We start from the raw sequence: 11,088 nt of genomic DNA, 5'->3' as shown, positions 1-11,088 counted from the left end.
AGTACCTATCTACTATTGCTGTGGCAGTATTCCTAAATTTAAAGATCAAAGCATTTCTGATGGATTGTTCTTAGCAACTAAGATAAAAGTGGATTTTTAAAATACAGATATATACATTCAGTATGATAATTTTGCCCCATGTTGCGATAGGGGCCAGATTTAATGAATGTCCGCTATATCTCATATATGCCACATACATTTTTAATTAATGGTAATAATGATTGCATGCACCAGGACAGATACTGCATCAAAATATTGTAACTATTATTTGCTTAGTAATTATCATTTGTTTGCAATTTATTTTATCTTTAAAAAAAGTTTGGTCACATTATATAGAAAAAAATTAAGAGATAGCTTTACAAATTAGTTCATGCGGTTTCATCTGGTATAATTTTAAAACCATAATGTAATGCTAAACAATACACATCTCCGAACCTTTTCAAAGGATCTTAACTCAATTTTTAACCAGATGTTTGCTATTAATAATGGATTTAGGTAGATTTATGGAATAGTAAGCTTTCTTTGAGAACTCAAGGTAGGTGGAGGGAGAAAATCATTGTTTGAAGAATTGGCCTTCATTCCAGCATAAAACCTTATAGCAATGAGTGGTCACATGGACTGGGGGCGGGGGAACTTATCTCAATGAAGAGTGCATTTATCATGCTCTTTTAAAAAAAGTAGAACTGAAATTAAAGTAAAATTTAGATGATCATTGCAGAAATTATCCCAAATAGAAAAGAATAGGAGATAAAAAGCTGATAGAGGATTAGGGTAATAAACATCAGAGAGCAAAAGGATAGATTTAAAAGGATAGAGTCAGCTGACCCAATATCATAAATGTTCCATTTAAACAATGAGAAAAAGCCCATGGCTTTCTGTTCACTAATCCCTTTTCCCATTTGCCAGACATTTTGGCACAATTTTCTAGAAGAAAAGACAACTAAGTTTCCCCCACCCCATGAGTGGCTCACACATGCTGAGGCTGTGGTGACTAGTGTTTATTGGGAGTGGTAGGGCAGCAGCAGGGAGGCCAACAGTAGCTGGAGCAGGGTCAAAGGCAGGCAGACCCAGGTAATTCAATTTTTATCCACATCATGGATGTGGGTCCACATCTACATTGTGGACTTGGTTCGCCACTCACTGCACCTCCATTAGTGTGCCAACTTGAATAAAATATTGTAGGGCCCCAGGTAAGCCCCACCCTCCATAATCGATCACATGATGCAGTGCACACAGACCATTTGAATGGGAATGCCCATCAACTTTGTGGAGGCCTAGCCCTTTCAAATATTTTATTGCTGGGGCCGAAGCCACCACGGTCCCTAGGCATTGGCTCATATGGAAAGAGCCCATGGAAAGGGGCTTCAGATGATGAACACAGTGCCCAGCAGTGGCAGGTAAAGTAAAAGGACCGCTGGATGGTTAAGTCCAGTCAAAGGCAACTATGGGCTCATCTTGCTTTTCAGGCCAGGGGAGCCAGTGTTTGTCCACAGAGAGCCTTCTGGGTCATGTGGCCAGTATGACTAAACCACTTCTGGTGCAACAGAACACTGTAATGGAAGCCAGAGCACACGAAAATTCCGTTTAACTTCCTGCCACAGCAGTACCTATTTATTTACTTGCACTGGTGTGCTTTCGAATATCTAGGTTGGCAGAAGCTGGGACAGAATGATTGGGGCTCACCCCATTGAACTGCCAACTTTCTGATCAGCAAGCCCAAGAGGCCCAGTGGTTTAGACTGCAGCACCATTAGCATCCACCACGTCAGCAGTGGCAGACCTTGGGGTCTCAAATTTCAGTAGTGCCCTATGCGACACAAAAATTCAATGTGCCCACCTCTTGCCTTCCATTCTACATCACAGTTGTACATCATCTTCGAGGCTCTGCACCCAGTGCAACCGAACCAGTTGTGCTCCCCTAAATCTGCCTCTATGCCCAGATTTATTCATTTGCCAAAGGTGGTCTTTGAGATATTGAACCACATAAGAGTTGGCTTTTACTACCAAAGGTTACATACAGTCTTGTTTTATTCTCACAAACTTGTACATAGAGCACATGTGTACACACAAAGACTTGTTCTATTGTGCATAGTCTTTTTTCCCATCTGCAAATGCATATTCAATGCTTTTTTATTAGAACTATGATTTATTGTAACATTCACAGGAAAACCACAGGAAAATTACCTAGAAGACCTCACATGAATTGCTTGCTTCTTGACTATATCATAGTTTTCCATTTCAGTCAAGATGATCTAAAAATACAAAGGTTTTGCCAAAGTGAAAAATGCATTTGGTGGAGGCAATAGATATTCTATTGAGAATATGCAGAATTTGTCATTTAAAATCTGATAGGGGCTTTAGCTCACAAATATCGTAAAGCTTTATCTACAGGTACAATATTTTTTGCTTTTATAATGTATTAAATTGGTGCTAGCCACAGGTTAATTTTGAATAAACGTGAGAATCTTGTTATGCTGTTATAACACTTAATGAAATACCAGCCATAGGCTAAATCAATAGAAGCCCCACCCTTAGTCATATGTCTGAAAAATATGTAACAAAATACTATTATATGCTTGCATTTCATGTTGGGTTATGAAAAGATGACCCATTTTGGAAGGTTGCCACCAGCAACAATATGGGTTTCTTTCTCTTTTATTTGTGCCTAAAATATTGTGGATACTGAGAGGATTTAATAAGATATATTTTTCTTTTAAGGCAAAGGTATTAGTAATGTTGGTAATCTCAAAATGAGGCACCATTCTGTAACATGGTAACTTTCAATTACAGTGGTATCTCAGGATGCGAACAGGATCCGTTCCAGAGCCCCTTTCGCATCCTGAATGGAACATAAGACACGACGGCGCATCTGCGTATGCGTGCATGACGTAATTTTGAGCGTCTGCGCATGCGCGAGCGGCGAAACCCAGAAGTAATGTGCTCCGTTACTTCTGGGTTGCCACGGAGCGCAACCCGAAAGCACTTAACCTGAAGCACATTCAACCCGAGGTATGACTGTAGTGCTATTTTTCTAGAAAAAGAGGTGCCGGAACTCACCATGAACACCTCCCTTCTTCTCATAGAATGGCAATGGTGTCCACCCGAGAGGGGCCAGAACTGAGTTACAGTGAGTTCCGGCTGAACAAAAGCCCTGCTTTTAACAACTCAAACTTCTGCATATCTCTTGTCAGTCTGTCTGTGGACTCCTCCCCCTTCACCATCATTTCTGATCATATAGCAGAAGCCAGCTGTGACCTTGGCTGACCATTGAGTCAAGACACCGCAGTCTCCACTGTGCCTCATTCCCAAAAGGAAACATGAACCCTGGAAAAGTGCCTGGAACCGCTGGAATCTCACACTACTTGGAGGTAGGCGTGGTGTGCAACTACGTTTGCCTTTGCACTATTCACCTATTCATACATTTTGGGTCAAGTTGATTTTTAAAGCATGTATAATTTTTTAAATTTTTTTTCCAACCAAACCTTCATTTGAAAACTTTTGGACATCCACCCTGAATGATGATGATGTGAAAAACTGCATATGTTTTTTTAATTAAAGCAAGATAGAATAGCTGTAGCTGTGGTTCTGGCCATGCTACCAGACTTAATAAGCCTCAGTTGATCTAAGAGACCATCTTAACAATCTTTAATAGATGCAACTGGCCTGTCCCTGTTTTTCATCCAAAGTCAGCAGCCCTTATCTAGCATGAAAGGATTGCATGAGAAGGAGAGGCCCACCCAACGAGGAAGCATTGCCACTTTCTCTACTTCTTGTCAACCTTTTCCCTATCCAAATCCTACCTTTCCAAGTCATTTTAGTTTGAGATTGAACAGAACAACAGCTAAAATATTTATGGCTAGGTAAGTCTCTTACTATGTGAATTCAGTCAGTGTCAGACCATGGGGAATATAAACCAAAGTCTAGATGAGTCTTTGGGTGAGTAGAATGGGATTATTAAGAGCAAACAGAGGAGCCAAAAACAACACTCTGTTTTACATTTATGTCCTAGTTTAGCCAGATTTCAGTCTTCAGACAGTGTTAAATTAATCTTCAGTAGCCATGCACATTTTGTCTATCTCTTAAGTTTCAGCTTTTGGTACCAGTGTCCTGAATGTCCTAAATTTAAATATTGCTATCTCTCTGTCCCCCTCATCCCGCCCTGCATACAATTTTCATCGAGGCACTTTCTGTTCAGAGTCTTGGTATAATTTAACAATTTAATAATATTTATTCATAATTAGGAGTTATGGGTTTGCATATGGCACCTAATTATTCTGGATGCTTATATTCCAAGCAGACAGTGAATAGCACCATAAAGCTTTCTCATCCTAACTGTGTGAATGGGCAATAAAATAGGCCATAGAATTCAATAAAAAATAAGGAGAAAATAAGACACGTTTGTTTCTGGGTATGACTGTTGTGGTGTCTGAACTGGCATTTTTTAAAATCTTGGGGTCATAGTAAAATAACTGCACAAGGACACACCTTCTGTTCTAGCAACTCACTGTTCCAACTGTTGCTTGTTTTGTTCCATTACTTCTTCTGATGGATGCCAGCAATTCTCACAAGATCCAAACAAATACAGGGAAACAAGTTTCTATAAATATCCTCAAGTCTGATTTATAATTTAACCTCATCTTATTTCCTCCATAGTAATGGTGTTGCAGACTGAGCCAGAAGCCTTTGGGCCCTGGTAAGGTAACCTCTTCCAGCAGAGCTTGGGCACTGGAGTTGGAGCCTTTTCTCTCTGCACATGTGTTAGAGATTTACAAAATTAAGCATAGTAAGAGTTTGAATGACCAAACTGCAATCCTATGCACAATGGAGTAAGTCAAACTGAACTTAATGGGACCATACTAGAGAGGGATGGGGAGAAAAAGAGAGATTTAAGTAAAAGTATGAATTATATTTTCAGAGTGAATAAAGAAAATAGTCTCTTTCACAATATCAGCGATTAGGGTCATCCAGTGAAATTAATTAATAAAGCTTAAATGGAAATACTTTTTTCAACATACAATTTCCCCCCCTTACATTGTTCTTCCTATTTGAAGCTTGTCCTATTTGAAGCTTTTTCTCAGACTTCCCTATTATTTTGCCATTTGCAAATTTTAGGAGTATGTTTCCTCTTTCTGGCCTTGAGGAAAGAGTTCTGCATGTAATATATACTGGAACCCACTGAAATTTACTGGATGTTATATCAAGCCACTCATTATTCTTTAGTTATGAATTTTCAACCAGGTGTAGAGCCACACATCTATTTGATTCACATTTTTTTTAATGAATATGTTTTTCGTACCTTGTGTGGCTTCACAGATGCTGATGAGCTGCTAATTTGTGCTTTGTTTTCTGTATGAATTTCACATGTTGTCACAAAATATTGATCAAGCAAAGTGAATGTTCCCTCACCCCCACCCCCCACCTTTCTTTTAATAACTCTGCATGGACCCTGCTCAGTCTAACATAATGTGGCTTTGTTCTGAAAAAGACACACATCCCACCAATTACCACAAGTACTATGAATGTACCATAAATACACCTTTACTTTGCAGAAAACTTTTAAACTTTTAAAGGCTGGGAAAGAAAGGAACAATAGAGAAAGAAAAACAATGAGGAAAATCAGTAACGATTAGCTGATAATTCCACTTCTGATTTTTATTTCAGTTATATCATCTGCTAAGCATGGATTTGTCCCTCTCTCATAATACTAGAAATCCAGAGCCATCTGAAGAAGCTGAACAGACAAAAGAAAGCAGTTCTTCACGCTATACATAGTTGAGCTATGGAATTCGCTCCCAGAAGATGTAGTGATGACCACCAAGTTGGCTGAGTTTAAATAAGGATTAGACAAATTCATGGAGGATAAAGCTTTCAATGGCTATTAGCCACAATGGCTAAGTTTTTTATCCACACTTTTGGAGTATGTCATTGAATATCAGTTGCTGGTAATCACAAGTGGGAAGAACACTGTCATTCTTGGTTTCTCTTTGTGGGTTTCCCATAGACATCTGGTTGGCCACAGTGAGAAAAGAGAGATGGGCTAGATGAGATTGTGGCATAATCCAGTATAGCTTGTTTTATGTTCCTAAATAAAAAAACCTTTACCCTTCTATTTAACTTGGATTTCCAGAACAAAGTTTCATGGGAAGTAGGAATCAGCATTGTTGTATCCAGCTGGTGGTTCCTTTGTCAACCAGATTACTTGTCAGTAATCTGGGCCAGGACAGCCAGTTGATGTCTCATAGAAAGAGGTAATGGTTAGAATATAATTGGAAATGTCTTATGCCACTTTTCTTTTTACATTCTTGAGCAAACCAGATATGATGTTAATTTTTTTTTTTACATTAAATAGACATATTTTAAATACTGGAAATAGCAGCTGATTGTGTGTCTGATAAAAATTGGGATCACAGCAGGTAGGGAAGGAAAGATTAACTTTCCTTCCCAGCTTGGATCCTGCTGGAAAATTCTCCTTTGAAGATGTTTTTTGCATTGGAAGGAAATTTTCCTTTGCAACATACAGATGCAACCCATTTTTAGATGTATGTGATAAACCTATAAATACGTATTTGGGATTATATCCCATTGAACAAAGAATGAATATTGATCTGTTTATTTTTTGATAATTATTAGATACCTTTTTTAAAAAAACAACAACTACTCCTCTATATTTGTATACAATCTGGAGAGGATGAACATTTCCATTGTCTCAAAAAAATGACAGATTTTAGATAATGGGGATAGCTCATTTTCAAAACAGAAATCAGATGCATAGTCTTTCTGCGTATAATTTCCACCAGGACTGGATTTAATAAGTAAACATTTAATAAGTTTATTGGGTAAGTATATGTAACATGTTTGTTTCTGTTACATTAAGACTGGTAAAAATACAATTCGCTTCTTAATATTTGAAGCGCATTTTGAAAACCACATTTATACTACTAAGATGTCAATCACTTCTTAATTTATCCTGAGCAGAAATGTATGTGTAAATGACCATATATAAACATACAAATGTTCTTTAAAAATGTTCCTTACAGCATAAAACTGCCCACTGTTCTTTTCCTATTATTTCAAGATTATCCATAGAAACATCTTTTAGGAGGAAAAATAAATCAAAATTAAATTTATTTTGCAGGTTGGCAGCAAGTGATTTCTAAAACAAGATGAAATCCAGCGATAGTAAGCATATTAAATGCTGCCGAGTCAAAAGAAGAAAACCAATATCATACAGTGGAAGGGTTTTTTTTTTGGAATTCTAATAATATACAAGTCAGACATTTCATTTTGAAGAAACTTCTCTTTGGGTTGCCGTATATTTTGATTAAATAAATTGGCAAGGAAGTATGTATAATCATATACAAAGTAGCTTAAGGGATAAGGCACGAAAGGAGTAGTTGTACTTTCCACCTGGGAGCAGGGGAGTTGCAAGGAGCACTTCACAGCAGGCAAAATGGTTTCATTGCATGTTTTGCTTGTTCTAAACTGAACAGCAGAAACTCCCAGATCAGTCCCATTGCTGGTAGCTGGTCCAGTTTATGATCTAGTGGATCCTTGGCTCATAACTGTCAACTTACAGATTTGAAAATAAGGGACCAGCAGCCTTGAAAATAAGGGATCAGCAGCCAAAATAAGGGATTTTCCGGGCACAGGTATATTCAACTTCTGAGCCCCTCTGAGCCAAAGGCAGAAAGCCCAGCCAGCAGCCAAATGAAGCCTCATCAATAAGGGACAGCAGCGGGACATGGCGCTGGGATAAGGGACTGTCCCGCCAAATAAGGGACACTTGACAGCTATGCCATGGCTGCACCAGTTCCACTCATTCCTCACCCAAGAAATGCTCCATTTGGGGTGCTTCCCTTGGGTACTAGGGGAAGGAAACCACTGGTGGTAGATTTCATCCACCTGTGCTTTCTGCATGTACAGCATGGACCTTTACCATGGTTGAGGCTGCCCCCCACAATGCCCTGTCAGAGCTCAGTAGAGCAGCCAACCCCCCTTTCAGCATGGCAGCATTGTTCTGTGAACTTTCACTCACAGGCATGAATCTTTCTGGTGCTGCCTGGAGCCCTAATCAGTTTGGCTCTGACTCTGATGCTAGCAAACATTTCTTGAAAGAAATACAAGAAATACACCACAAATCGTGGGACTGTTTTGATATCTAAATGAAACTGGAGTCAAGTCAATTCCTCTTTAATAAAAGCTGAAGTAGCTGAAGGTGAGAGAATGCACCTCTCCCAGAATTTTATTTTGATGCTAAACTTGGCTTGATATGGCTGTTTCTGAGCCACATTTTCGTATTGTATGTAGCTTTTGTTCTTCTGTAATAATTTAATGTTTATTGCAATGGGCACAACACAGAAGAAGTTACATAATATACTGCAGCCCCATTAAAATCAATTATTTCAGATTTCTTTTAATGAGACTTTAATATATTTGATCATTTTTTTCTGGGTTGCACCTAAAATGTTCTTTAGGCTAAATCAGTTATTTCGGAGAATGAAATGATATATGGACTACATTGAACATGTATGGGGGTGGAATCACTATGCTGATTAATTATACCCAATTCTAATTTGACTTTTTAAAAGTCTAGTGCATTGCATAGCATCACTTTAAAAAAAGAAAGAAAGCGCATGAAAATGATAGTGATACATGATGATAACTTGCTTTTGTAAGTAATGTGGGGAAAAGGCATGTCACCTTTGGAAACAAATAAAGAATGCTTTATGAAGATTGCTTATTGCTGGGCTGCTGAGTGACCTAAGATAAGGAGAAAACAAACCTCTTTCACAGTGTTGCTGTGATTAACGAAAGGTCCACCAGTTGGCAGCCTATCATCAATGGAAGCTGGCTTAATTCAAATAACCCTCTTGCTATTAGTACATTTTCTGTCTTGGTGGCTGGCACATTACTGAAGTGTGTGAGTGTGTTTACACATACACACTCTCTCACACACTGACTGTAGGCTTGAAATTTTCACCGCAGTAATAACAAGTGTACCAGTCCCTGTGGCAGGCATCAGATGGGCTGCTGCCAGGTCTTTGAACTACAAAAATAAATACAGAATAGAACAGCATTGTAGTGGCCAAGCCTGAGGCCTAGTCATCTGTCTTATAGCATGCTCTGGTAAGAGTGTTTGGCTTGGACTTTTTCCATCACATGTGGTAGCTGTGAGAGTCGAAAGGTGGGAGGGAGGGAGGAGGCAGTAGAGAACAATGTTAAGACAGTGCATTTTAAAGTGTGTTGCCTTTACAACCCTCAGGAAACGCAATTCTCACAGGAGCCATAGCGCAGAAACTTCTTTTGTTGTACCTCTGCGTGTGCAAATGTATAGATCAGTTTGTGACATTCCCCCCTCCTCTTCCTCCCCGGTTCTGAAAGATGATGATGAACTGGTACGCATACTTGCACACTGTAACATGTGGTTATAGCTAGGCCAGGATTTGTGATGAGTTGTGTGTGCACAGTCTTCCTGGTAATTTTAACATTCTTGACTTATGGGGCTCTTTTCAGTGGAAAAGCTCAAAACCAGAGAATGTGGAATGAGGGGTAGCTGGATGTTTGTTAGTTTTGGATGAAACATATTCCCCTTCTCTTCCCTTCTCTGGACAGTATAGAACAAATTGAAGTGATATAGGGCTCTCTTTTCCTTTCTTTACATGTTTCTAATAAAAAAAAATCTCTCCCCAATCTCCTCTTATTTATATAATGCATGTGATTTCCCTCCTCCACAACACAGATAATGTATGTGGAAAAAATATACCATAGTCATCAGCTGGCTGCCATAGTGAGAAAGCCCACCATTTTGCACTGATGAATTTTCTTCTATTAGAGATTGCGTGGAGCAGCAGAAAAGTATTTCTTTTCAACATAGCAAAAAATATTTCTGCTATAAGGGTAAAGGGACCCCTGACCATTAAGTCCAGTCATGGCCGACTCTGGGGTTGCGGCGCTCATTTCGCTTTATTGGCCGAGGGAGCTTCCAGGTCATGTGGCCAGCATGACTAAACCGCTTCTGGCGAACCAGAGCAGCGCACAGAAATGCCGTTTACCTTCCCGCCAGAGCGGTACCTATTTATCTACTTGCACTTTGACGTGCTTTTGAACTGCTAGGTTGGCAGGAGCAGGGACCAAGCAATGGGAGCTCACTCCATCGTGGGGATTCAAACTGCCGACCTTCTGATCAGCAAGTCCTAGGCTCTGTGGTTTAACCGACAGCTACATAATAACGAATATACATTGATTGTTCTGTTCTCACAATGGCCAACCAGATGCCTGTGGGAGCCTGCAAGCAGCAGTCTGACCAGTTGCTGATCCCAGCAATTGGCATCCAGAAGCATAATGTGTCATGTGCCAAGAGTCAGTTTCACCTGCTGAACAGCAGCCTGAAGGGAGAGAAGGTGAAGTGTCTCCACCTGCAGCTGATCAGCCTTCAAGGACTCAGAGGAGAAGGCACTGATGCGAACCAGCTGGCTTCAGCCTTCTTAAGCAGAGCTTCCAGCAGCAGGCAAATGCTGGTGACAATACTTGTAGTTCCTGGCCCTACCTTGCTGCTTCCTGCTTGTCTTGACCCCATGATCATTGGGTTTCCTGGACAATCTGACCCCACGGATTGCTGTTTGCTGGACCCTAGGACTGGACCTGATTTTGGGTGCTGACTCTGCTTCCAGGCAAGTACACCTCAGAGACTCTTCTGGTTGGCTGGGCTATTATTCCACGTTGTTGCTCGGCAATAAGACTATGACATAATGTCTCTGACAGTGAAGGTATAACATAGTATCATGGCTAGTAGTTGTGCTCTCCATGAATTTATCTTATCTTCTTTAAAGCCATTTAAGTGACACTCCTATTTTGGAAGGGTTATGGGTATTGCTGAACAGCTGCAGCACTGTTTGCAACTCCGGCCGTGTCTATTAAGAAGTAATACCAATTGTATTCAGTGGGGTTTATTCCTAGGTAAATAGGGTTAGTATTCCAGCTGATTAAGGGGGATGCAAAGCTTGGTTAAGGTTCTTTGTTAATATTTTATTAATAATTTCAACATAACATTTTATTAAAACCCCCCATATCATCCTTAAATTTCCTCCCC

General features: G+C 39.8%; 1 long non-coding RNA gene across 1 annotated transcript; it reads right to left on the bottom strand.

Moving 5' to 3' along the window:
• Positions 1-2,169: 2,169 nt before the first annotated feature.
• Positions 2,170-10,768, bottom strand: LOC310685428. The gene is made up of 3 exons (XR_014515244.1): positions 10,527-10,768; positions 4,485-4,737; positions 2,170-2,251 (listed from the first exon to the last, which is right to left on the bottom strand). It is a non-coding gene; the product is annotated as an uncharacterized lncRNA (long non-coding RNA).
• Positions 10,769-11,088: the final 320 nt, after the last annotated feature.

Source organism: Podarcis tiliguerta, assembly GCF_965153285.1.
Source record: "Podarcis tiliguerta genome assembly, chromosome: 9".
Classification (NCBI taxonomy): Eukaryota; Metazoa; Chordata; class Lepidosauria; order Squamata; family Lacertidae; genus Podarcis; species Podarcis tiliguerta.
The sequence above is the reverse complement of the archived record's forward strand: the minus strand, read 5'-3'. Positions and strand labels throughout refer to the sequence as shown.